The 23,603-nt window shown below is 45.8% G+C and overlaps 1 protein-coding gene across 1 annotated transcript in view; it reads left to right on the forward strand.

The window, feature by feature from the left end:
- The window catches only part of MAP2K6 (mitogen-activated protein kinase kinase 6), a 563,107-nt gene that overhangs the window by 418,285 nt on the left and 121,219 nt on the right, over positions 1-23,603 (forward strand). The gene's annotated exons all lie outside the window — the stretch shown is intronic.

Below are 23,603 nucleotides of genomic sequence, written 5' to 3' on the forward strand. Positions count from 1 at the left end.
GAGGGTGAGTGGAGAAGTGTGCAGGTGTACATGGTGCTGGTGAGTGGGGGCAGTGGGGGGCTGGGGGGGGTCGGTGGGGCAGCGGTTGGATGAACAATCGAGGGGACTCTAACAAGGAGGCAATTAGGTTCAAAAGGGGCGGAAGGCGGCTTCGGCAAGGGTCATCTGCTCCAAACAGCTTTTCTCCTCCTTCAAGAGGCTAGTTTGCCAGCTGTTCATCGCTCCCACCTCCTCTCTGACCATTGCCACTATCTACAGGACACCCGGCTCTGTCACCCTGTTCCTCTCAGAATGAGATGATTTCTCCTCCTCTCATCCACCTCTAAACTCCTTCTCCTGGGTGACTTTAACATCCTCTTTGACTCCTCAATCATGGTGTCCACTCTCTTCCGTGACCTCTGCACCTCGCTCTCCTCCATTCTCCCCTCTGGTCCTACCCACTCGGCTGGACACACTCTTGATGCCTTGATCCATACTGATCTTTTGCTCTCCGCCCCACTCACCACCCCGCTATCCTGGTCGTACCACTTTTTAGTTAAGATTGTATGCAGTAACTCTGGGGGAGACTACACCAGTCTTGTCCTCTTGGTATTAGGTAATCCATCTATTGGTATAGGTCTGTACTGCACACGTTGGTAGAGTGACCGAGTAGCCAGACTTATCTCAAGAGGGGTAAATGTGAGCTGTAGAGCTGTAGCATCGAAATCCACACATACAAGTATCCAAATACCACTTACCCTTAAGGTTTTCTAGTAAAATAACTATTTATTTATTTAACGGTCAGTTTTAAATAAGCCTTCTTTACAAAGGGCAATATGCAACAATCAAATTACACTTCACACCACTTTCTTAGATTTAGAATAAGCAAGTAGATACTTGTTAGAGATGCTGACAATACTTTTCCTACACCTTGGGGTGACTTCAATTACTAGGCAGTATTGACATTTATATATCACTTTTTGGTACTTAATTCATTCTGAGTTTGTGAAAAAAGAAAAGGTTAGGGAAGGATAAAGGTTAACAGGTTCTCAAAGCATGTGAGCACTTTCCAATCTCCCAATGAAGTCTAGATTACTTCTTTCCCAGCAATACAAGGTAAATATATGCACCACCTCTGAGGGACAGTTAGAATCAAAGTCAATGGCTCAGAAGAGTCTGCAGGGAGCCAGGAGAGCTAATGTCAATTTGAACTATGTCTAGGGAGCTGAGGTACTTCTTTAGATGGCAGAAAAGTCTTGCACACAATTTAGAGAGTTTGTAAGGAATCACTGTTGGGCCATAAACTGTTAGGCTTGTGAGGGTCAGAGCTGAAATCAACTCTGTAAAAAGCAGCTACTGCACGTCTGCAGTGAGAGGATGCAAGCTACAGGCAAAAGAGGTAAGTACCACTTAGTCAGTACAGTACCTTAGTTTTGAAGAAGAGGATCCAGCTTGCTTCTGTTCTGGTTGCAGTCTTGCAGATCCTGGTTTCCTGGGCCTCAGTCTTGGGGACAAGAAGGACGACGTCTGGAGGACTCTTGCACTGCAGTTCTAAGGTCTGAGGTGGCTACGGGCTCTTTTCAGATCAGAAGCACTTTGCGGTCTCAGCTACCGGCAAATAGCACCACTGCGGTTGTTGGACACTTGATGGGCCTCCCTTGCTTCTGGAGTCCAACACTCTGGTGAGGTGACTCGCACTTGGGTCGTCCTGCTTCGTGGGGGCCCTCAGGATCTTCCTGGAGCTCTTAAAGATGCTGTACTCGACTTCGGATTTCTCAACCCCTGGCACTCGGTTCCAGCAGCAGCAGCAAAGAAGTACAGCCAGTTCGGTAAGGTCCTCCAGCAAAGTTCGCCTTGGGGTTAGTTGGTCCCACCAATCCAAGGGAAGAAGTCGTCCACTCCGGGGCTTCTCTAGTCGATTTGGTGTTGGAGCTTCAGAACTGCAGCAGTGCTTCACCGGGCAGTTCAATGGTCCAAGAGGGTGCAGCAAGCTTCTCTTCCAGTTTCCTTCATCGGATGTTTCATCCAGTGGTCGACCCTTCTCTCAGTCCAAGAAACCTTGCCTTTTATGCAGGTTTCTCCCATTCATGCACAGCCTAGCTGTGATCACACAGCAGGGTGGCTGTCCTGTAAGGACAGCCAGCCAGCTAATCAGCAATCTGTGCATTCGGAGACTAAGGACAGGGAGTTTCGGGCACCTTCCTCGATTCCTGCCCTGCCGGACATACTGGAGCCAGAGGTGGGTTTCAGTACTGCAGCCCGCCAAAGGCAAAACAAACAAAAGGGTTAAACCTGGTTTGGCGCGCAGAGTAAAACCCAAGAAAGACCTCACAAGTAAGAAATGGTGAAAAAAGAAGACCGGAACCATTTTGACGAAATGGGCACCATTGTGTGCACTATTGCAGCTGAGGATACAGCCTGCAGTAGAAAAAGTGGTGGGACCATTAAACCACTGCCACTAGCCATTTAAAGTTGTGAGGTAACATACATTTTTTAATAATAATAATAATAATAATTAGGCTTTTATATAGCGCTACAAACCCTCAGGTATCTGAGCGCTGCTTATTATTACCCACGGTGTGTGGTGCTCATTTATCGACCTCGGAAGGATGAAAGGCTGAGTTTGGCCCCGCCGGGATTCGAACCTGCGTTAACAGGCTCTGCACGGGTGTCAAAGCGGGCGCTCTACTCGCTGTGCCACTTGACCGGCTTTACATGAGTAAATAGGAAAAGGGGCTACTAAGTAACCCCTCAGTACTTCCACTTAAGATGGGGTGTACTGGACATACATAGCATAAATAGGTAAGTAAAGTCAATTTCACTTTACTACTCTTGGGAACAGTAGTTCACCCAAGGGAAGGTATTCAAACCTTATGAGGAATCCAAAGAACTTCTCTATGACACTGCACTGAAGGTGCTGTGTGTCACCATACGAAAGTGGATAACTATGGAGTAAGTCAGATTCCAAAAACAAAGAAACAGAGTCCAAATCTGATCAAAACTATACGAGAGGGTGAGAAAAAGGTCTCACTCAATCCAGGATAAAAATTAAAAGTCCTAAAGTCCAGCAAAAGAGCTGGGTGTCTCTAAGATTGAAGGGAATTAGCACAGAAATGAGAATTCTCCCTAAAACCACTCCCTCCTCCCCTTTCACCTGGGTCCTCTCTGCTGTCTGACTGCACCTCCCCCAGCTCTGCCAACCTCGTTCACTGACATCTGCCCGGTGAAACGAGTGTCTGCTGCTGCCTTTACATCCTTATTCATCCCCCCTCTCCTCCAATTGCAGACTCTACTTCTGACTCTGCTCTTAGCACCCTCCATCTTTCCATCACTAACACTCTCAACATTCTTGCCCCAGTCATGAGGAACCGATGAATCATGCCATCAAGTGTAACACCTGGTACGATTCTGAACTTGCAGCTCTGAAAGGCAAGTGCAGAGCCTCAGAATGGAAGTGGCAGACCTCAGGATCCCCCTCTGACAAACTGCCCTGTCACCTGATTCAAAGGCAATACCGACTCTCCATTCACTCCAGGAAAAGGGCCCACATCCAGGCTCACGTCTCTGGTACATCCAACAACACGGCTGAACTGTTTAAACTCTGCAAGGAACTAGCCAACCCTTCCACAGTCTTGACCTCCCCTTTCCTTTCTAAGGCCCTCTGCAATGCACTGGCCACACACTTCACTGCAAAAACTGAGGACATCCCAATCACACTCTTATTTTTGCCCCACCTTCCTCCCATCCCCCTGCTACCTTTGGCTTCCCATCCTCCCTCTGCCTTTTTCTTCTTCTTCTCTTCTATCACATCTGACGAGGTCACTAGTGTTGTTTGTTTGTTTCTTTATTTGTAACGTGTCTCCTCCAAACAGGTTTCCCCCTGTTCTTCCAGAACTATTAAGGACAATATGGGATCCCTTGCCCCTGCTGATTTCTGCAATCACTATCTTGCTACCGGGTCTTTCCCCTCTTCCCTTAAGCACTCGCTTGTGCTCCCCCTTCCTGAAAAAACCTTCTGCTGACCCCTGGTGTCTGGCTAACTACTGCCCCATCTCGATCACCTCATTCCTTGGGAAACTCTTGGGGAAGCTGGTCTTCCCCCAACTGACCAACCATACTGAGCTTGTTGGGTGTCCTGACCCACGTTTAAGCTATCCTGCTACAACATTTGGTGCTGTGGGCTTAGGAAATTCAAGATGGCGGAAAACCCACATGTGCGCCGAAATCCAGGAAAGCTGCGCAGTTTGTGCGCCCACCAAAATGGTTGCCTCACTTGCCACCCACCAGTGCGAGAATGAAAGGCCGGGTTGCCATGAGGGAAATGCGTTGCCAAAGGAAAAACAGTAGCGCCGGTTAGCTTCAAAGCGCTTTAAAACCACCATTGGACTACCCGCACAGTAGCCTGAAACCATTGGGAATGGCAATGCTGATTGCCAAATGCAACCTAGAAGTGCGGGGAATTCATTTCTTAAATCCCAAAAATGAGTGCAGTACCAGTACTCACCACTATCCAAAAGCCGGCGTTTTAAAACCACTCTGTGTGTTTTTCTGAAGGCAAGCAAAATGCCTATTTCAAACCTTGCAACATGTGCAAAATATTCACTGAACACCAGCAGACATTTGGCAGAATGGAGTTTTGTGTGCCTACAAAATCTGGGAAATGAAGAGCCCAAAAACAATGCTTATAACAAAAATGCTATGGAGTCAGCAGCTTAAGCCTAACTGGAACTGGATTTAAAACCACCAAAATCGAAAATGTTAAATTAAATGAGTGACCTATGTTTGGTGTCACATGCCTTTGTAACTGTTGAAATGTCATAGTTTTGCACTTAGAATCAGCATTCTAGCTGCATGTGTAAAATTACAAGTTATTTTAAAAGCAACAAAAAGTTAGCTGAAAGTCTGGCTTAAGGAACTTGATTCTGCCTGGCAACTACCCCATCAGCAGTGAAACTTGAGTCACCACTGTGTTCCCAGGCCAACCTTCCTTTTGCTGCCCCCACTAAGGATATGCCATCTATCTGATAATTGAATTTCCTGTGCTCTGCCAGAGAGTGAACAAAGCCCTCTCCACTCAGGCAAAGGTTTTTTATTACAGACGTCGTAAAAAGTGGCTTCCTCCTGGAGAAGCTGGGAGGAGCACTGCCTGTGAGAAGCAAGCTGGCTTGGCAGAAACTGGAAAGACTGGTTTCTGTACCATGTGACCTGAAAAGACACACCCCTGCAGCAAGGATATGGTTTTATAAAAAGGGGGATAATTCATAGTGCGGACATGTGAAAATTTTATAAATGATACCATAATTCTTGTGATTTTTCTGCCCACAGTTTAAGACGTGGTAGGAACCGGTGGTATGTTCAAGGGGGTTTTAGCGGAAAAGTGGATATTACTCTAAATGTGTGCATGTTAAAAATCTGAAACTTCATCAGTTAATGTCCCTACCCCCTGCACACATGTATGTAAAGTTGGGTCCATGTCGGAAATTGAAAAAGCAGTTAAAAAGTCAATTATGTACACTCTTTGAATGCAAGCTCCGAGAATGAGCAGATTTGGACATAGACATGGCTAAATTCAGCCACACCATGTATATGTAATTTTAAACAAATGTGTACCTGTGCAAATATGTTTTTAGGTCAGATATAGATTGTGTGTAAAGTTGACAGGGGTGGGTTCTCTGTATCATAAACAGACCTCATCCTGATGACACTTCATTTCATTCCCCCAATCAAATGATAAATGGAAGTTTGACCAATTAGAAGCTGAGAGAGAGGTAGGGTCAGTGATGCTAGAACACACCCACATTCTAAACACATAAAAGCAGACAGACAGGACAGATAGGGAGATTCAAAATCCATCTGCCGCTGGAAGCTCTGCCGGAAAAATCCATACTTTACCTCCATCAACCTCCAGAGAGCCAAACTAGAGACTTCAATATATCCAGAACTAGAGACCAGACCAGAGGGAGAAAGCAGTGCTGTACCCAGAAAGAAAGCAGTGCTGTACTTAGAGACCAGCAGAGAGAGTGACCAGAGCCCAGTTTAAAACCCTGACCAGATCCATGGCGAGGCCCATTTCACTCAAGAATATAGTGTGAGTACATAGCAAACTGTGTAGAACCAAGCTTTTAGTTTAAATTCATCTAATTCAATCTATTTAACCTAAGTAGAACTGCCTCCTAACTGTCACCTGTCATTTGTAAAGCTGTCACTTGTCATTTTCTAGTTGCAAGCTGCACTTGTCATTTTGAGCTTTTGAAATTTGCAAACCCAAAAACGACCTTTATTAAATTGCTCATATCTCCGCAACCGTTTGTGCTAGAGACTTGCAATAACTTTTATTTGATAGCTTAGAATCGTAGCTTTGAATCGCACCAAGAACCGCATTCCTACCCCTTATAGTTTTGCCGCAATCGCGGAACACGCATCCGCGAATTTTACCGCGATTTGCAATTTCTTCACATGTAAAAACTGCTGCTGTTTGCTTTCCATTGGCCAGAAATTCGTTTAACCTGCTAACTATCCCTGCATCATTGCTAGTGTGAGCCTGGACTAATATTAACTAGATACCACTCATCCTGAACCTCTGAAAGGGAATTCAAAGCGTTTCCAGCATATTTCTCATTCATTGCTAGCACCTATCAAAGCATTTGCCTGTGATTTCAAAACTCCTATCTGTTTTCTGTTGTCTAAGCTTGCTGGATTGAACTGAATTACATTGAATTGCATTTCTGAGAATTGTGTGCCTTCCATTTCCTTGCCTTGCATCAAGGGGGGAAGGGGATTGCCAGAGAAAAGTGATTACATTGTTTGGTTGAAATCATATTGCGTATTTTCTGTACTGCATTCATTGAATATTGCATCCACCTGAGCCTACATAAAGCATCCTCTACCACATTATACTTTTGTACCTATTTACCAGTGTGCTACCTTATCCATTTCATCTCAACTCCTTAGTAATTATAAAGAAGTGTGCTAGTGCCAGATTATCTGTTGTTAATCTTTATTATATTAGATTAAGGGTGATATTCAATTATTAAATTATTAAAAAGTGTGATATATATTTTAATTTATCAAATAAACCTTTTAAACTTGCAAAACAGAATCACTTCTTGGCTCAGTGGGGTCAGGGGGATTCCAAGAGAGGGGTGTTATATAGGGGTAGTCATCCAGAACGCATGAACTGGACCTAAAGATATATCAATAAGGGTTTTCATTCAGTATTCTAGACTAGGCGTTAACTTAGCTGTAGTGCTGAATTGAATCCTCTTACAAAGTGGGGGCTCGAGCCGGGATTCTGGGTTAGAATACCACTTGTGCAGCTTAATACAGTGTGCTAACTGACGGGATACATACATCCAGTCGGATCACCACGCTGCATTACGCTGTGAAGCATTCCTCAAAAGGGACACTCCAAGAAAAGTTCTGTTCTGCAAAACTAAAATACTAACTTCTGTAAGTCAGGACAGAGACCAATCTCTAGAATGACGACCTTGGTAGATATGAAAATAGCCAGAGAGCACTTCTTACACAAACTATTTGTGAGAGGTGAATGGACTCACCAGGACCAAACAGTCTGGTTGCAGGCCATCACGCAACAGGTCACTGAAACAGGGTCAGATATATATAGAGATCAGGGTCCATTACACGTGGCCCTGAGTGAACTATATATGGCTCCTAAGGCCAAAGATGAGCACGACAAGATTGTTAGGATAGCGGCATATTTATATTTATACATGGGAGCCATACAGAATAAATGTGCTGAAGGCCATGATCTGGCAAAAAGGCAACAGATGGCGTTAGAGAAGGCCCAATCTGATCTGGACTCTTCTGAGCAAAGGCTGCACAGAAGCCAGGAGTCAGAAAATGAGACCAGACAGTACATCACTAAAATAAAGGAGGATATGGATGTGCTGCAAAAGGAAAAGTCAGAACAGGATACCAGATTTCTGGCCTTGCAGAAGGAACACCAAGAAGGTTTGGACTCCCTACTGCAAAGCCAGAAAAAGCTGGAGCAACAGCTAGACTTCAATAGGGCATGTGCTGAGCAGGTAGTCACCCTGCAAGGCCACCTAGATAGAGTGAAGGAGGAGAGCAATAAACTGATTCTGAAAGACCTGGATACCCAGGCAGAGTTTGATGAGGAGCGCCAGAAAGCTGGTGCCTTCCAAAGGCAAAGGGACGACCTGGCGGCACAGATGCAGGCTCTTAGTCAGGAAAGAGACGCCTTAGGCCAGGAAGTCTGCCATTTAAAAAGAAAAATGGAAGAAAATCACCTGGCCCACCAGGGACTGGGTGATCTCCAAAAAGAACACCAGAACTTGTTAGAGCACACCAGGAGGGTGGAGGATGCTCTAGCAAGAAAGGAGCAGGCCAATAGGGACACAGCTCAGGAGGTAACCCTCCTGCAGCAAAGACTGGCCCAGTTCTCCAGGACCAACCAGGAAGCACAGAGGGAAAACGAGGCCCTCTGTGAACACAATGATAGGCTCCAACAACAGGTAGCGATGCAGGAGAGACTGATAGAGTCCAGTAAGGCCTTAACTGAGGAACTGAAGGCACAAATGCAGGCTCTTGCATTGCAACAGGGAGCAGGGGCGGATAGAGATGAGGTTCGCTGGGAAAGGGAAACTCCGGAGCATAACCTCAGGAGCCCTAGTACCAGAGGCCCTCATACCTCTCAGTCCCTGGACTCTGCCACCCCCATGTCCCCTGGCGCACATGAGCACAGGGCCACAGGGATGGCAGATTACTATCCAGCTAAGAGTATGGGGCTCATAGGCCAGTACCACTCAGGAATGGAGGGGTGGGCATCCGGGTATGGGCACCCAAGTACAGTACAGTTCAATGGGGAACCCCGGGAGAGTAGGCCCATTAAGGGCATCCTGAAAACCTCTGCCCAGTTAGGTCAGTGGAGGGGGTACCCAGCAAATCCTGGCAGCAAGGAGGAATCTGAAGACTCCTCTGAACTGCGCAGGACACAGGAGACCAGGTCCCCACATTCTGCCAGCCATTCCCAGGCTCGCAGAATCCGGGAAAACCTGGAAGAACAGACGGGAACCTCTGGGAGCAGTGCCTCTGAGTCCGACGAAGAATGGACAAGGGTTACCCGAACCAAAAGGGCCAATAAGGCAAAAAGGGCCTTGCTTAAGGACCCCTTAAAGCAGATTAAGGCGATCAGGAGCGTCATCACGCCCTACCATAAGAACGCTAAGTATTCTGTTTGGGAGCACTTAGAGTTGTTTGAACAAATGATGGAGACTTTCCATTTGAAGGACAGCCAAAGCTGCATTCAATATGTAAAGTGGACCTTCTCCCCGGAATACTCCAGTTTCTTTGCGGGGCTGGAGGACCAAAATCATTTAAGATGGTCCACCTATAAGGCGGCCATCCTGAAACATTTTTCTGTTCACAGAAATCCTCAAGAGGCTCGCAAGGCAGCCTACAATTTGCAATGTGGGGAGGATCAGGCCCCACAAGAATTTGTGCAGGAGTTAAAGCGGGCTTTTGCACAGACCACAAGAAGGGTGCGCACGGATAGCCGTGAATTTATAAACACGTTTTTCCATGCCCTGCCCAAATATATCATGACCCAGCTCGTGAGGGATTTTCACGAGAAAAGATCTTTAGACTGGGTCATTGAACAGGCTACCCGCATCTATGAGGTGCAGAAGCCCATAGAAAATAAAAGCAATACCCAGAAAAACCCCAAAGCCAACGGCACCCCTGCTGCTGCCAAGGTGGCAGAGGTAAAGGTCACCCCCGTTTTGGATTTGGAGATGGGGGGGCCTAAAAACCTACCTGCACCTAATAATGCTAGGCCCAGAAGGTCCTCGGGCCAGTCGCAGACAGGGAGCCAGGGAGGCAGCCCCACAAATGGGGTCCCTCGCTCTCCTGACTATGTAAGTCCTCGCTACAAAGGTAACAGACCCATCCTGGGTTATGTGTGGACTCCTCCAGCCCAAGGGGGGGGATCCAGCCAAGCACCTAACCCAGGGAACTTCCCTCCAAACTTCCCACAGGAGGGCAGAAATTTACCAAACCCTGGGCAGAACTTTTTCCCCAGATATCCTCCCGACTTTCAGCCCCAAAACCATCCATCCTTCTTTCCCCAATTCCCTGAGCCCAGACCACTGAATCCGGGAGAGGGGAGGCCAAGGGTGGAGGGGTACCCAACTCTTCCCAACCAGGGGTACTACCAAAGAAGGGACAGCTACCCTTCCCGGGATCAGCCCAGGGGAGAAAACAGGGCCCCGTATCAGCCTGAGCGGGTTTCCCAGTTAGAGCGCCAGGTTCAAAACATGGCGCGGGATCTGGGTCACATACTGAGGGCTCAGCAGAACCCTCAGATGGGCGTGCCGGCGCAGAACGCACCCAACTCTGGACCTGGTGCTCCAGAACAATGACGGGGGCAGCACCCCGATGACTCACCGGTTCCCAGGGAGGAGGCACAAAGGGAAGGGGGGTGTAAAGCCTTGGAGGAAGCTTCCTTCCTCACTTGTAAACAGCCCCTGGAAACCCAGGAACCGGAAACGAAATCTCTTGCCCCTGAAAGTCTGCCTCCTAAGGAGCAGAGGGGGGGTAGGAGAAACAAAAGACCCAAACAGACTCAGTTTGAGGAGGAGGTACAGATCTTCCAATTTGAGGGAGAGGGATCCTCAGAGGATCCTGGGAAAAGGATCTTCTCCTTCAGAGAGGGGGGAACTCCTCCCAAAGAAAAATGGGTCCCTAGGGATGCAAATCCAGACTGGGGAGATGTGGAGACTGAGCTACCGCCGCCCACCATCTCATCCCAGAACCAACCGCAAGAAAATCCCCTGGTTCAAACCCATCCTGGGGACTGCCTCCAAAAAGGGGGGGGCAGCCCAGAACCGGAACCAGGGGAACCCACAATGGCTCTGATCTCCAGTTGCCAACTTTTTCTTTCAGATTCCCAAGACTCTCCACAGAATTCTGCCCAAAATTCTTCTCTCGCGATGTCCAAAACCAGAAAGTTAGCCCACCAGTTGTCCAAAAATGTACATTATCTGTGCCCCCTTGAGGAGAAGGAGGGAAGATATTATGCCCCGGTACAAGTACAGGGGCAGGGTACAATCTCGGCACTGGTGGACACTGGATCTCAAGCTACCCTTCTGTCCAGAAGGGCCTTTGATGAACTGAATGCAGGAAGGGGAGAGAATTACCAAATTCCTCTCACCTCACTTCCTGGACAACTCCAGAACTTTGACGGGAAGGAAATTCCCGTTGAGGGGACTGCAGATTTGGACATTAAGATCGGGCGACATAAGTTGAAACACCCGGTCATAGTGGTGACCCCAGAGGGCACCCCTTGTTTACTAGGGAATGACCTCCTGAGAAGGTTGTCACCCCTAATAGATTGCGTAAACAAGGTCCTCTGGACTCAGACTAGCCGACCCATAAAATTAAAACAGAGTGTTAACCATGTTAGTTTAAACGGCACCTGCCACATGGTTGAACAAAAATCTGACCAAGTAGAATTTCACTTCCAGAACAACCAGATTCCAGACGTGACGGTAATAGCAGTAGGACAACAGACTGGTGATGGGGGGTCCTCTCTATTTCTGAAAATCAACCTTCCTTCCAGTTTAAGGTGGTATTCCACGCTAGAAGGAAACACTCTGAAATTCTATACCAATCCACAATCTGAAACTCCCACTCCTATAGTCCAGAAAGATGTGAAATCAGCTCAGAGCTTGGCTGATATTCAGCAAATTGGAGAGCAGTTGTTCATCCCTGTTCAGTTAAATGATGGGAAGGACTCTGTTCTCGCTCGAGTGTGTGTGAACAACGGTAAGAGCTTCATCAGCGAAGCCATGTTTCGCCAACTCCCAAAAGATCCAGCCATTCCCACCTTCAAACTGATAGACAAATGGGAAATGGACCTGGAAGCACCTAATTCCAAACATCTCCTGCCAAGCAGGTGTATGCTCAAAATCTCCATTGGCAACAAGAGCATAGTCCACAATTGTTGGGTCGTGCGAGACGTCCCTGCCGCCTTTTACTTAGGCAGTGACATTCTCAATCGCTTTGCCATTAGTTTGGACCTAATAAACTTCAAAGCTTGGTCCCGATTAGCGGATAATCCCATGGGCTTTGATGATCCAGAAAAAGCATTTAGGTCAGCTCAATTGCTACCTTATGCAGTTGAAATTCAGGTTAAAGAGGAAGTCACCATCCCAGAAAGGACCCGACAATTCTCCCTGGAAGTGAAAGTGAAAAGGGGACAAGAGTTGAAAAACCCTGATGCTTACATACATCTAAATGCTTCTCTCCAACAGCAAGGGTTAGGGGTCAACCCAACTCCATTAGTCAACATAGAACATGACACCATTCCAATAGAGGTGGATAACAGCGACTTAAAGAGTATTACTCTAGCCGCAGGCACCATTATTGGAATGGCGGTTGATGACCAACATTTCTCCATTGATCTTGTAAATGAACTGTTAGGACCAATCCCCAAGGACTGTTTTGACAGTGACAGTGAGGACGATACAACACCAGACAGGATTTTTACCCGGCATGGGGGGAACTTCCTGGTGTACACTTCCTGCCCCTATGGTAAGGAAGATGTGACGTGTGACTTCAGGAGGGATGAGGTGATTTTCCAGGTTCATGAAGGCTGCCTTGCCCACCTGAAGCCTCCGGTCCAAATCAGCACTCTGACCAGGGACTTCTCCACCCAGCTGGAGGAGGCCGCGGAGATAGCCAAACCAGAAGTCTTTCCAGGCTTCAGGCAGATGGTGGAAGAGAGAGTCAACCTAGCTGATGCCTGTGTGACTCTGGAACAAAGGCAAAAGTTGAAACAAGTTTTCTTGGATTTCCAAGATCTCTTTGCGGTAGACTCATATGACTGTGGTCGCACCGACATCCACACCACAACAATCCCCACGGACCCTGGCATGACTCCAGTGTTTGTGAAGCAATATCGCTTGCCTCTCGCATCAATGGAGTCCCTTACGGAAATAATTAAGAACCTTGAGTCCCGGGGAATAATCCGTCCAGTCCACAGCACCTTCAATAATCCGGTGCTGGGAATATTGAAGCCAAACGGCCAGTGGAGACTCTGCGCCGACCTTAGGGAGCTCAACAAACGGGTCCATACTTCCCGATGGCCTCTGCCCTACATTGACCAAGGGCTGGCCCAGATCCAGGGGTCACAGGTATTCACTGCAATAGACCTGACCAATGGATACTGGACCGTGCCTGTCAGTAGGGAGGACCAATACAAGCTGGCTTTTACCTTTGGGGGCCAGCAGTACACATGGACCCGGACTCCCTTCGGATACCTCAACTCCGGCAATGAGTTCAATATTTTCCTACATAAGGCCATGCCCGACCTGGGTACGAGGGGTAACCTGGCTTATGTAGATGATGTCCTCATCAAAAGTTCATCTGTGGAGGAACACATAGCAGAGATCCGTTATGTTCTGACACAGTTGAGGGCCGCCGGAGCAAAACTTTCCTTTCAGAAAGCACAGTGGTGTAGAACCCGTGTTAATTTCTTGGGGCATGAGATTACTCCTCAGGGTCTCTGTCCCCAGGAAAAGAAAGTGGAAGCACTTCAGAAACTGAAAGACCCCACAACTCTGCGGGAACTAAGGAGCCTCCTTGGACTGACTAATTACAGCAGAAAGTTCATTGAGGGCTACGCAGAGATCACCAGACCCCTGATTCATCTCCTGAAGGGGGGGGTCAAGTGGGAATGGGGTCCAGAACAAGCCGAGGCAGTAAAACAACTCAAAAGAAGCCTCTCACAAGCGCCTTGCCTAGCTTACCCTGTCAGAAACAAGGAGTTCTTCCTGGAGACGGGGTTCTCTAATACGTGCTTGACGGCAGTATTATACCAAAAGCATGACAAGGTCAATAAAGTAATCTCCTATGCGAGCAAAACTTTATCCTCTGTGGAGGAAAAATTCAACGATTGTGAGAAGGCACTCCTGGCAACGGTGTGGGCATTGAAGAATTACCGCCCGTTTATCCAGGGGGAACACATCATAGTGGAGACTCCACACCAGCCTCTGCAATATCTCCAAAGTGACAGAATCCGGGCCGGAAATGTGAGTAATTCCCGAATTACTTCCTGGATTCTGTCAATGCAAGGCTTTCCTGTGGAGGTCAGATATGGCCAAAACAAGAAGAGTCCCCTCGCGCAAGGTCTGGCTGACTTGCATGATTGTGCCAGAGAAAACTGTCTCGAGGACGAAAGTCTAAAAATAAAGGACAACATGGAGGCATACCTTAATTCCCCCCACAAAGTCTTTGAAGAAGACAAGTGTGAGGGAATGCCCACTGTGTATGTGGATGGATGCTCTTACCATGTCGACAACAAAGGGGAGAAAGAACTGGTGGCCGGCGTAGGGAATGCATGGGTGAATGAGTCCCCAGAACCCTCCGCTGGATACAAAATTGGTCCCCGAAGTAGTCAGGTGGCAGAATTGATGGCTGTGCATCAGGCCATCCTCACTGCTGTCCAGCATCAACTCCACAAACTGGTCATAATCACAGATTCGGATTATGTACGGAACGGGTTCGTGGAGCACCTGGTTAATTGGAAAACCAGAGGCATGTTATGTGCTAACAACAAACCCTTGAAACATGGGAAGTTGATCCAAAACATTGATGATCTGGTCACCTCGAATGGGATGACCATCTATTGGAAAAAGATCAAGGGTCATTCCAAAGTAGAGGGACCAGACAAAACTGGAAATGACTTAGCTGATCAGTTGGCCAAGACCGGGGCCATCCAAGGGGATCTAATTGAGATTGAGTCCCTGTTGGGGGAAATCCAGGTCACTGCTATCACTAGGTCCCAGACAAATGCTCACAACGACCTTTCAATTGCACAATGGAGTAAGGAGACCCCTGATGCTGATTTGATTACCGCTCAGAAGGGGGATCCAATAATTGGTAAATTTTACCAGCACCTTGAGGACCCTGAGAACTTTCCCCTGACGGATACCGATTACATTGGGAAAGAGGACCTAAGAGTGTTGATGAAATGTCCAAAAATGTTCCGGATCCAAGACGGTTTGTTGGTAAGGAAATCCAAAGCTGGCCACGATCAGTGGGTGGTTCCTACCTCATTCCGAAGCCTGATGTTAAGTCACGCCCATGATGCGGCCACCGCCGGTCATAGGGGGTTTCACACAACATTGGAAATCTTAAGAGAGGTTGCATACTGGCCACACATGGGCCAGGACCTCAACCAATATTTGAAGGGTTGTCTTGTGTGTGCACAATTTCAGCCGACATCCCTCACACACCGGGCACCTTTACAAAAGCGGGGGATGACACTGCCATGGTCAGATTTACAAATCGACTTTGTAGGCCCTGTGATTCGCTCGGCTAGGGGGAATAAGTACATGTTGACCGTGACATGCTTGTTTACCAAGTGGGTGGAATGTCTCCCAGCCCCAAATTGCAAGGCAGAAACTGCAGCTGCCTTGATGATTAACCACATCTTTTCCCGTTTTGGTCTACCTCAAAGGATTGAGTCAGACAGAGGTAGCCACTTCACCGGTGAAGTAATGACAAAGATGTGGGAGATACTGGGGGTCAAGAGAAAGCTGCATATTGCTTACAGACCAGCTTCTTCTGGGGCAGTAGAGAGATATAACCGGACAATTGTGAGCATATTAAAGAAGTTTGTGGCAGATTCTGGGCCAAGTTGGGATATCCGATTACCTCTGGTCCTAATGGCCATCAGATCTACCCCTTCATCTGCAACCAAAATGTCACCATTTGAGTTGATGACGGGGCGCAAGATGGTGCTTCCTCAGCATTTGCTCTACAGGACCCAAGAGCAGACACTGATAAATGCCTCCACTACTCATGAGTATGTAGAGAATTTAAGGAAACACCTCCAACATGCTTTTGCTTATGCTCAGCGGAATCTAGAAAGATCGACTGATAGCATGAAGACCCATTATGACCTGAAAACTTCCAGGAAGGAATATCAGGTGGGAGACCGGGTCTATCTATACAACTTCCAAAGGAACCAGGCCAAGCAGCGCAAATTTTTGCCTACATGGAAGGGACCCTTTGAGATCGTCGATAAGATCTCCCCTGTGGCCTACAAAATCCACATCCCCAAAGGTCCTTCGGCAGAGGGGGAAGACAAGTGGGTCCACATAAACCAGTTGAAATGTTGCCATCCCAGGCACACTCTGCAACAACTGGAGGAATCCTCTGGAATCCTAGCGGGTACTGTATCAGACTAATTCAGTTCCAATCATAAAACATACCACATCTAGTCTCTAACATACTGTGATTGTATGAAACTGTCTCTTAGTCTTACTGTTTTTATCAAAATAAGAATGTAATGTTTTGGTATGATGAAATGCATATGCTGCCCCACTATCTCAACAGTGGTGGAAAAATCGTCTATGAGTAGATATTGCCGCTTTTGCTTTATCATCCTAGGAGAGATGAAACCATGAAGGATGACCAAGAAGGACGATCCGGAGACCGGGAACGGAGATCCAATGGGCCCAGTGGACCGCCCAATACTCCCATCAGGACCGGCGAGGAGAACCGATCGATCAGTACCGGATGGAGAAGAAGATGCTGAACTGTGCCATCTACAGAAGAGGAAGAAGATTATGCGGACAGACCGGTGCATGGGTCAAAACCCTTGTGCACGCGACTCCCCATCGACTCAAATTCAAAGTGCAGTCGCGTGGGGGGGACTTGTTGGGTGTCCTGACCCACGTTTAAGCTATCCTGCTACAACATTTGGTGCTGTGGGTTTAGGAAATTCAAGATGGCGGAAAACCCACATGTGCGCCGAAATCCAGGAAAGCTGCGCAGTTTGTGCGCCCACCAAAATGGTTGCCTCACTTGCCACCCACCAGTGCGAGAATGAAAGGCCGGGTTGCCATGAGGGAAATGCGTTGCCAAAGGAAAAACAGTAGCGCCGGTTAGCTTCAAAGCGCTTTAAAACCACCATTGGACTACCCGCACAGTAGCCTGAAACCATTGGGAATGGCAATGCTGATTGCCAAATGCAACCTAGAAGTGCGGGGAATTCATTTCTTAAATCCCAAAAATGAGTGCAGTACCAGTACTCACCACTATCCAAAAGCCGGCGTTTTAAAACCACTCTGTGTGTTTTTCTGAAGGCAAGCAAAATGCCTATTTCAAACCTTGCAACATGTGCAAAATATTCACTGAACACCAGCAGACATTTGGCAGAATGGAGTTTTGTGTGCCTACAAAATCTGGGAAATGAAGAGCCCAAAAACAATGCTTATAACAAAAATGCTATGGAGTCAGCAGCTTAAGCCTAACTGGAACTGGATTTAAAACCACCAAAATCGAAAATGTTAAATTAAATGAGTGACCTATGTTTGGTGTCACATGCCTTTGTAACTGTTGAAATGTCATAGTTTTGCACTTAGAATCAGCATTCTAGCTGCATGTGTAAAATTACAAGTTATTTTAAAAGCAACAAAAAGTTAGCTGAAAGTCTGGCTTAAGGAACTTGATTCTGCCTGGCAACTACCCCATCAGCAGTGAAACTTGAGTCACCACTGTGTTCCCAGGCCAACCTTCCTTTTGCTGCCCCCACTAAGGATATGCCATCTATCTGATAATTGAATTTCCTGTGCTCTGCCAGAGAGTGAACAAAGCCCTCTCCACTCAGGCAAAGGTTTTTTATTACAGACGTCGTAAAAAGTGGCTTCCTCCTGGAGAAGCTGGGAGGAGCACTGCCTGTGAGAAGCAAGCTGGCTTGGCAGAAACTGGAAAGACTGGTTTCTGTACCATGTGACCTGAAAAGACACACCCCTGCAGCAAGGATATGGTTTTATAAAAAGGGGGATAATTCATAGTGCGGACATGTGAAAATTTTATAAATGATACCATAATTCTTGTGATTTTTCTGCCCACAGTTTAAGACGTGGTAGGAACCGGTGGTATGTTCAAGGGGGTTTTAGCGGAAAAGTGGATATTACTCTAAATGTGTGCATGTTAAAAATCTGAAACTTCATCAGTTAATGTCCCTACCCCCTGCACACATGTATGTAAAGTTGGGTCCATGTCGGAAATTGAAAAAGCAGTTAAAAAGTCAATTATGTACACTCTTTGAATGCAAGCTCCGAGAATGAGCAGATTTGGACATAGACATGGCTAAATTCAGCCACACCATGTATATGTAATTTTAAACAAATGTGTACCTGTGCAAATATGTTTTTAGGTCAGATATAGATTGTGTGTAAAGTTGACAGGGGTGGGTTCTCTGTATCATAAACAGACCTCATCCTGATGACACTTCATTTCATTCCCCCAATCAAATGATAAATGGAAGTTTGACCAATTAGAAGCTGAGAGAGAGGTAGGGTCAGTGATGCTAGAACACACCCACATTCTAAACACATAAAAGCAGACAGACAGGACAGATAGGGAGATTCAAAATCCATCTGCCGCTGGAAGCTCTGCCGGAAAAATCCATACTTTACCTCCATCAACCTCCAGAGAGCCAAACTAGAGACTTCAATCTATCCAGAACTAGAGACCAGACCAGAGGGAGAAAGCAGTGCTGTACCCAGAGAGAAAGCAGTGCTGTACTTAGAGACCAGCAGAGAGAGTGACCAGAGCCCAGTTTAAAACCCTGACCAGATCCATGGCGAGGCCCATTTCACTCAAGAATATAGTGTGAGTACATAGCAAACTGTGTAGAACCAAGCTTTTAGTTTAAATTCATCTAATTCAATCTATTTAACCTAAGTAGAACTGCCTCCTAACTGTCACCTGTCATTTGTAAAGCTGTCACTTGTCATTTTCTAGTTGCAAGCTGCACTTGTCATTTTGAGCTTTTGAAATTTGCAAACCCAAAAACGACCTTTATTAAATTGCTCATATCTCCGCAACCGTTTGTGCTAGAGACTTGCAATAACTTTTATTTGATAGCTTAGAATCGTAGCTTTGAATCGCACCAAGAACCGCATTCCTACCCCTTATAGTTTTGCCGCAATCGCGGAACACGCATCCGCGAATTTTACCGCGATTTGCAATTTCTTCACATGTAAAAACTGCTGCTGTTTGCTTTCCATTGGCCAGAAATTCGTTTAACCTGCTAACTATCCCTGCATCATTGCTAGTGTGAGCCTGGACTAATATTAACTAGATACCACTCATCCTGAACCTCTGAAAGGGAATTCAAAGCGTTTCCAGCATATTTCTCATTCATTGCTAGCACCTATCAAAGCATTTGCCTGTGATTTCAAAACTCCTATCTGTTTTCTGTTGTCTAAGCTTGCTGGATTGAACTGAATTACATTGAATTGCATTTCTGAGAATTGTGTGCCTTCCATTTCCTTGCCTTGCATCAAGGGGGGAAGGGGATTGCCAGAGAAAAGTGATTACATTGTTTGGTTGAAATCATATTGCGTATTTTCTGTACTGCATTCATTGAATATTGCATCCACCTGAGCCTACATAAAGCATCCTCTACCACATTATACTTTTGTACCTATTTACCAGTGTGCTACCTTATCCATTTCATCTCAACTCCTTAGTAATTATAAAGAAGTGTGCTAGTGCCAGATTATCTGTTGTTAATCTTTATTATATTAGATTAAGGGTGATATTCAATTATTAAATTATTAAAAAGTGTGATATATATTTTAATTTATCAAATAAACCTTTTAAACTTGCAAAACAGAATCACTTCTTGGCTCAGTGGGGTCAGGGGGATTCCAAGAGAGGGGTGTTATATAGGGGTAGTCATCCAGAACGCATGAACTGGACCTAAAGATATATCAATAAGGGTTTTCATTCAGTATTCTAGACTAGGCGTTAACTTAGCTGTAGTGCTGAATTGAATCCTCTTACAAGCTTGTCGGTCGCCTGCACAACCATCAATCTTGATTCCGAGCATCGAGAGGCACGGAAACTGGTGTCCTGAACACCCGTGAAGAACTGCTTGTATCGCTTGACTCTAACTCTCCAGTTGTTCTCATTCTACTTTATCTATCCTCTGCATTTGATATGGTCAACCACTCCATCCTCATAAAACGGCTCCACGATACACTTGGTATCTCTACGAGCAGGCTCTGGACTGGCTGACCTCCTTCCTCACTGGCCACCAAGGCATAAATTAGTTTTCAAAAATTGATTAGCAGAATTTCTAATTAAAATATGTTTTATTGGCAAATACACCTATTTGATTAGCAATGTTGTACTCCTATTTTAAAGGTCACCAGAAGTTAGTTTTACCCCAAGACATACAATTAGCAAGAATACAGCATTTCTATGTACCTATGAAGTAATACATTTGTGCAATGAGTGTAAAATGTGAAGGTTCACTGCATGAATGGACTACATAAATAGATCTGATAAAAAAAGCACTGCAAACATTTTTCAGTTCAAGGCTCTGTGCAGCTGGTTCATGCAGCAGTCAGTGGTGCATAGTGCAGTGTCCATCACAACAAGACATCAATAAAGATGCAATTGTGTGTTCTTTTTATTTTATTATCAAGTTTCATTTAACTAATTTTTGCCATAAAGCAGTCACAAGCAACTGCCCAAGATGAAGACAGTAGCTACAATGAGTTTATGACAAATTGGGGACATTAGTTATCTTATTCTGCAGAACCAAATGGCTAGATGCCAGTCTCTTGGTCTGCCCCAGGTCATTGAGGACCTGATGCAGCACCTACCAGTTACTAGGGCCATAAAGTTTCATCTGCGAGACAAATAGACCCAGCAAGTTAACATGTAATCATCCATTTGTGGTCTGGCTTACTGCAAGACAGCAAAAACTGAGATGATTTAAAAGATCAAAATAAATGATCTAAAGGGTGAGTGCTGACCCAGACACCTAAAAGCCAACAGAAAAATCATCAGGGTGCCCAAGAGGTTGGAAATCTCTTCTCTAAACCTATGGCGCACAGGCACCGCATTTTGTGACTCCACTGCATTGTTTGAAGTACCGAGTGGCAAGTTAGCAGCAAATTGTGCAATGTAATGCCCATCAGGCCACCAACACTGCCTAAGGATAAATAATGCACATTTCTGTTCTTGCCAGCACACTGGTGTGGCTGGGTTGGATCAAATGATTTGCCCAGGGTCACACAGTTTGGTTAAGCAGTGAAGCTAGAATTTGCCAGCAATTTACCACATACCTTCCAAGCTCTGATTAGTACACATTTGTTTTGTGTTTCAAGAACCACAAAATGGTTGTTTATTTGCAAAGAACACAAATCACTTGAAGAAACCACCTTTGGGGGAAAATTTGCACCACCCTGAATATAAGACTACAAGTGACAGCCCCATAACACAACCTGCTTGCAAAATGCCTTTTAAATGTTGTTCCAGTCTTGTACGGTGCTGCCTATGACACCAACACAAAAGATATTTAGTATAAAAAGATGGGCTACGCTTTTCTTACCTCTCTGGTGACTCTTCGTTTGTTGTCAGAGTCAGTGTGAATGTTCACTCTTTCCTATTATTGTCCTCTACAGACACATTCCAATGTCTACAAAACAGACAAAGAACAACTGATTACCCACAGCAATGTGCTTAAGTGGCTGGAAATATCTGTCCCACCGGAACGGGTAGGAGAAATATTACTGCCAGCCACTTGCTAACAACAAGCCCTGCAATCAGGGACAGTATCCGGCCCTTTCAGCCTTTTCATTTGATAAGGGCCATGAGCCTCCGGGATTTCCACAGCAACTACCTCATGTTGCCAGTTTGCAGTGTTCTATAATAACACAGCAATTTATATATACTTTTGTTCTGGGGCTTAATGACTTAGCTGCATTTGCGGGAGCCCTTCCGGTCGTCACTTCCCTTGGGGTATACAGAAGTGTTATCACCTCGTTGCCTTTTCACACGGGTTCCTCCACAGCAGGCACTTGCTGACATAGGCTTTATATAGTATCTATAGCTTTTCAGTGGGTGTTATTGTTTCAACTTCCTGCTGTCTGGCCGTTAAGTGATAAAAAACGGCTGTTAACCCCCAGATTATTTCTTTGTCATTTCATTGGGTAAAATAGATGTGACATCTACTGTGATGTCATCATATGCCTCTTACTATTTTTGAAACTGGTCCCACAATGTTGGCATGTCAGTCTTTTTATCAGATTATCTAGATGAATAGCAGTGTGCTTTAAAACTGCAGTTATCTGACATACAAAGATGTTCCAAAATGGATCAGGTTTCACTGGAACCCTGGCTTTCAGTCTCGTGATTAAATGCTCATGGCACCTTAATCACGAGACTGAAGGAATATCTAAACAATTATTTCCACCCACTTTCTAAGCACTCAGGCCCTGCACTAATAACAGCATGGTGCTGCAGAGGGCCTTTAGATAATCCTTCAGTCTCGTGATTAAGGTGCCACAAGCACTTTAATCACCAGACTGTAAGCCAGGGTTCCAGTGCACCCTGATCCGTAATGGAACGTCTTTGTAATGCCCATCAGGCCACCATAGGGTGACCAAATTTAAAAAGTAAAAAACCGGGACATGGAAACTAACATAAAAGGAGGACTAACTCTTGAAAGTGGCTGTCAAGGCACTACACTTCAGTAGAGTTTAGAGGAGAAGGGGGTTTAAGTGTTGCTGTTCAAAGAAACCTATTCTAATAAATGTATTACAAACTAGCACTATCATAATTTGTAAAATAAAGCATTTCTTCTGTGCGAGATTGTGCATTCCTGTCTGCAAGCTATAAAGACCTACTACAAAAAACCGAGACCACTGCAGTTTCCAATGGGAATATAATCTTGTGAAAGGGGGACAGAGCACCAAATACCGGGACAGTCCCGGCAAAACTGGGACGTCTGGTCACCGTAGGACAACAACATAGCCTGCTTGCAGAGGGCATTTTAAATATTCTTTCAGTCTTGGGATTAAAGCGCTTGTGGCATCTTTAAGCATTAGACTGAAAAAAAATGCAAAGCGCCTTCTGTAGCAGGCTATGTTATTACTGCAGGCCTGGGTGCTTAGAAAGTGGAGGTAAATAATATTCCCCCCGCCCCCCGCCCCCATTTGGGCGGGTGAGATATTGTATACTTCCACTTTCTAAGCAGCCAGGCCTGTAGTAATAACATAGCCTGCTTGCAGAGGGCATTTAAATTATTTTTTCAGTCTCGTAATTAAAGTGCTTGTGGCACCTTTAATCACGGAGACTGAAAGAACATGTTAAATGCCCTCTGCAAGCAGGCTACGTTATTACTGCAGGCCTGGGTGCTTGGAAACTAGCAGTAAATAATAAATCTCCCGCCCATATTTTATTTACCGCCACTTTCTAAGCACCCAGGCCTGCAGTAATAACGTTCCCAGGCCTTCAGTAATAACGTAGCCTGCTTGCAGAAGGCATTTTTAATTTTCTTTAGGTCTCGTGATTAAAGTGCTTGTGGCACTTTTAATCACGAAACTGAAAGAAAATGTTAAATGCCCGCTGCAAGCAGGCTACGTTATTACTGCAGTTCTGGGTACTTGGAAAGTGGCAGAAATAATATTTCTCCCGTCCGTTTGAGCGGGAGAAATATTATTCCCACCCACTTTCTAAGCACCCAGGCCTGCAGTAATAACGTAGCCTGCTTGCAGCGGGCATGTCACATATTCCTTCCTTCTCGCGAATCACGACAAGGAAAGAAT

Source organism: Ambystoma mexicanum, chromosome 3q, assembly GCF_040938575.1.
Source record: "Ambystoma mexicanum isolate Mex_15411 chromosome 3q, UKY_AmexF1_1, whole genome shotgun sequence".
In the NCBI taxonomy this organism is placed as follows: Eukaryota; Metazoa; Chordata; class Amphibia; order Caudata; family Ambystomatidae; genus Ambystoma; species Ambystoma mexicanum.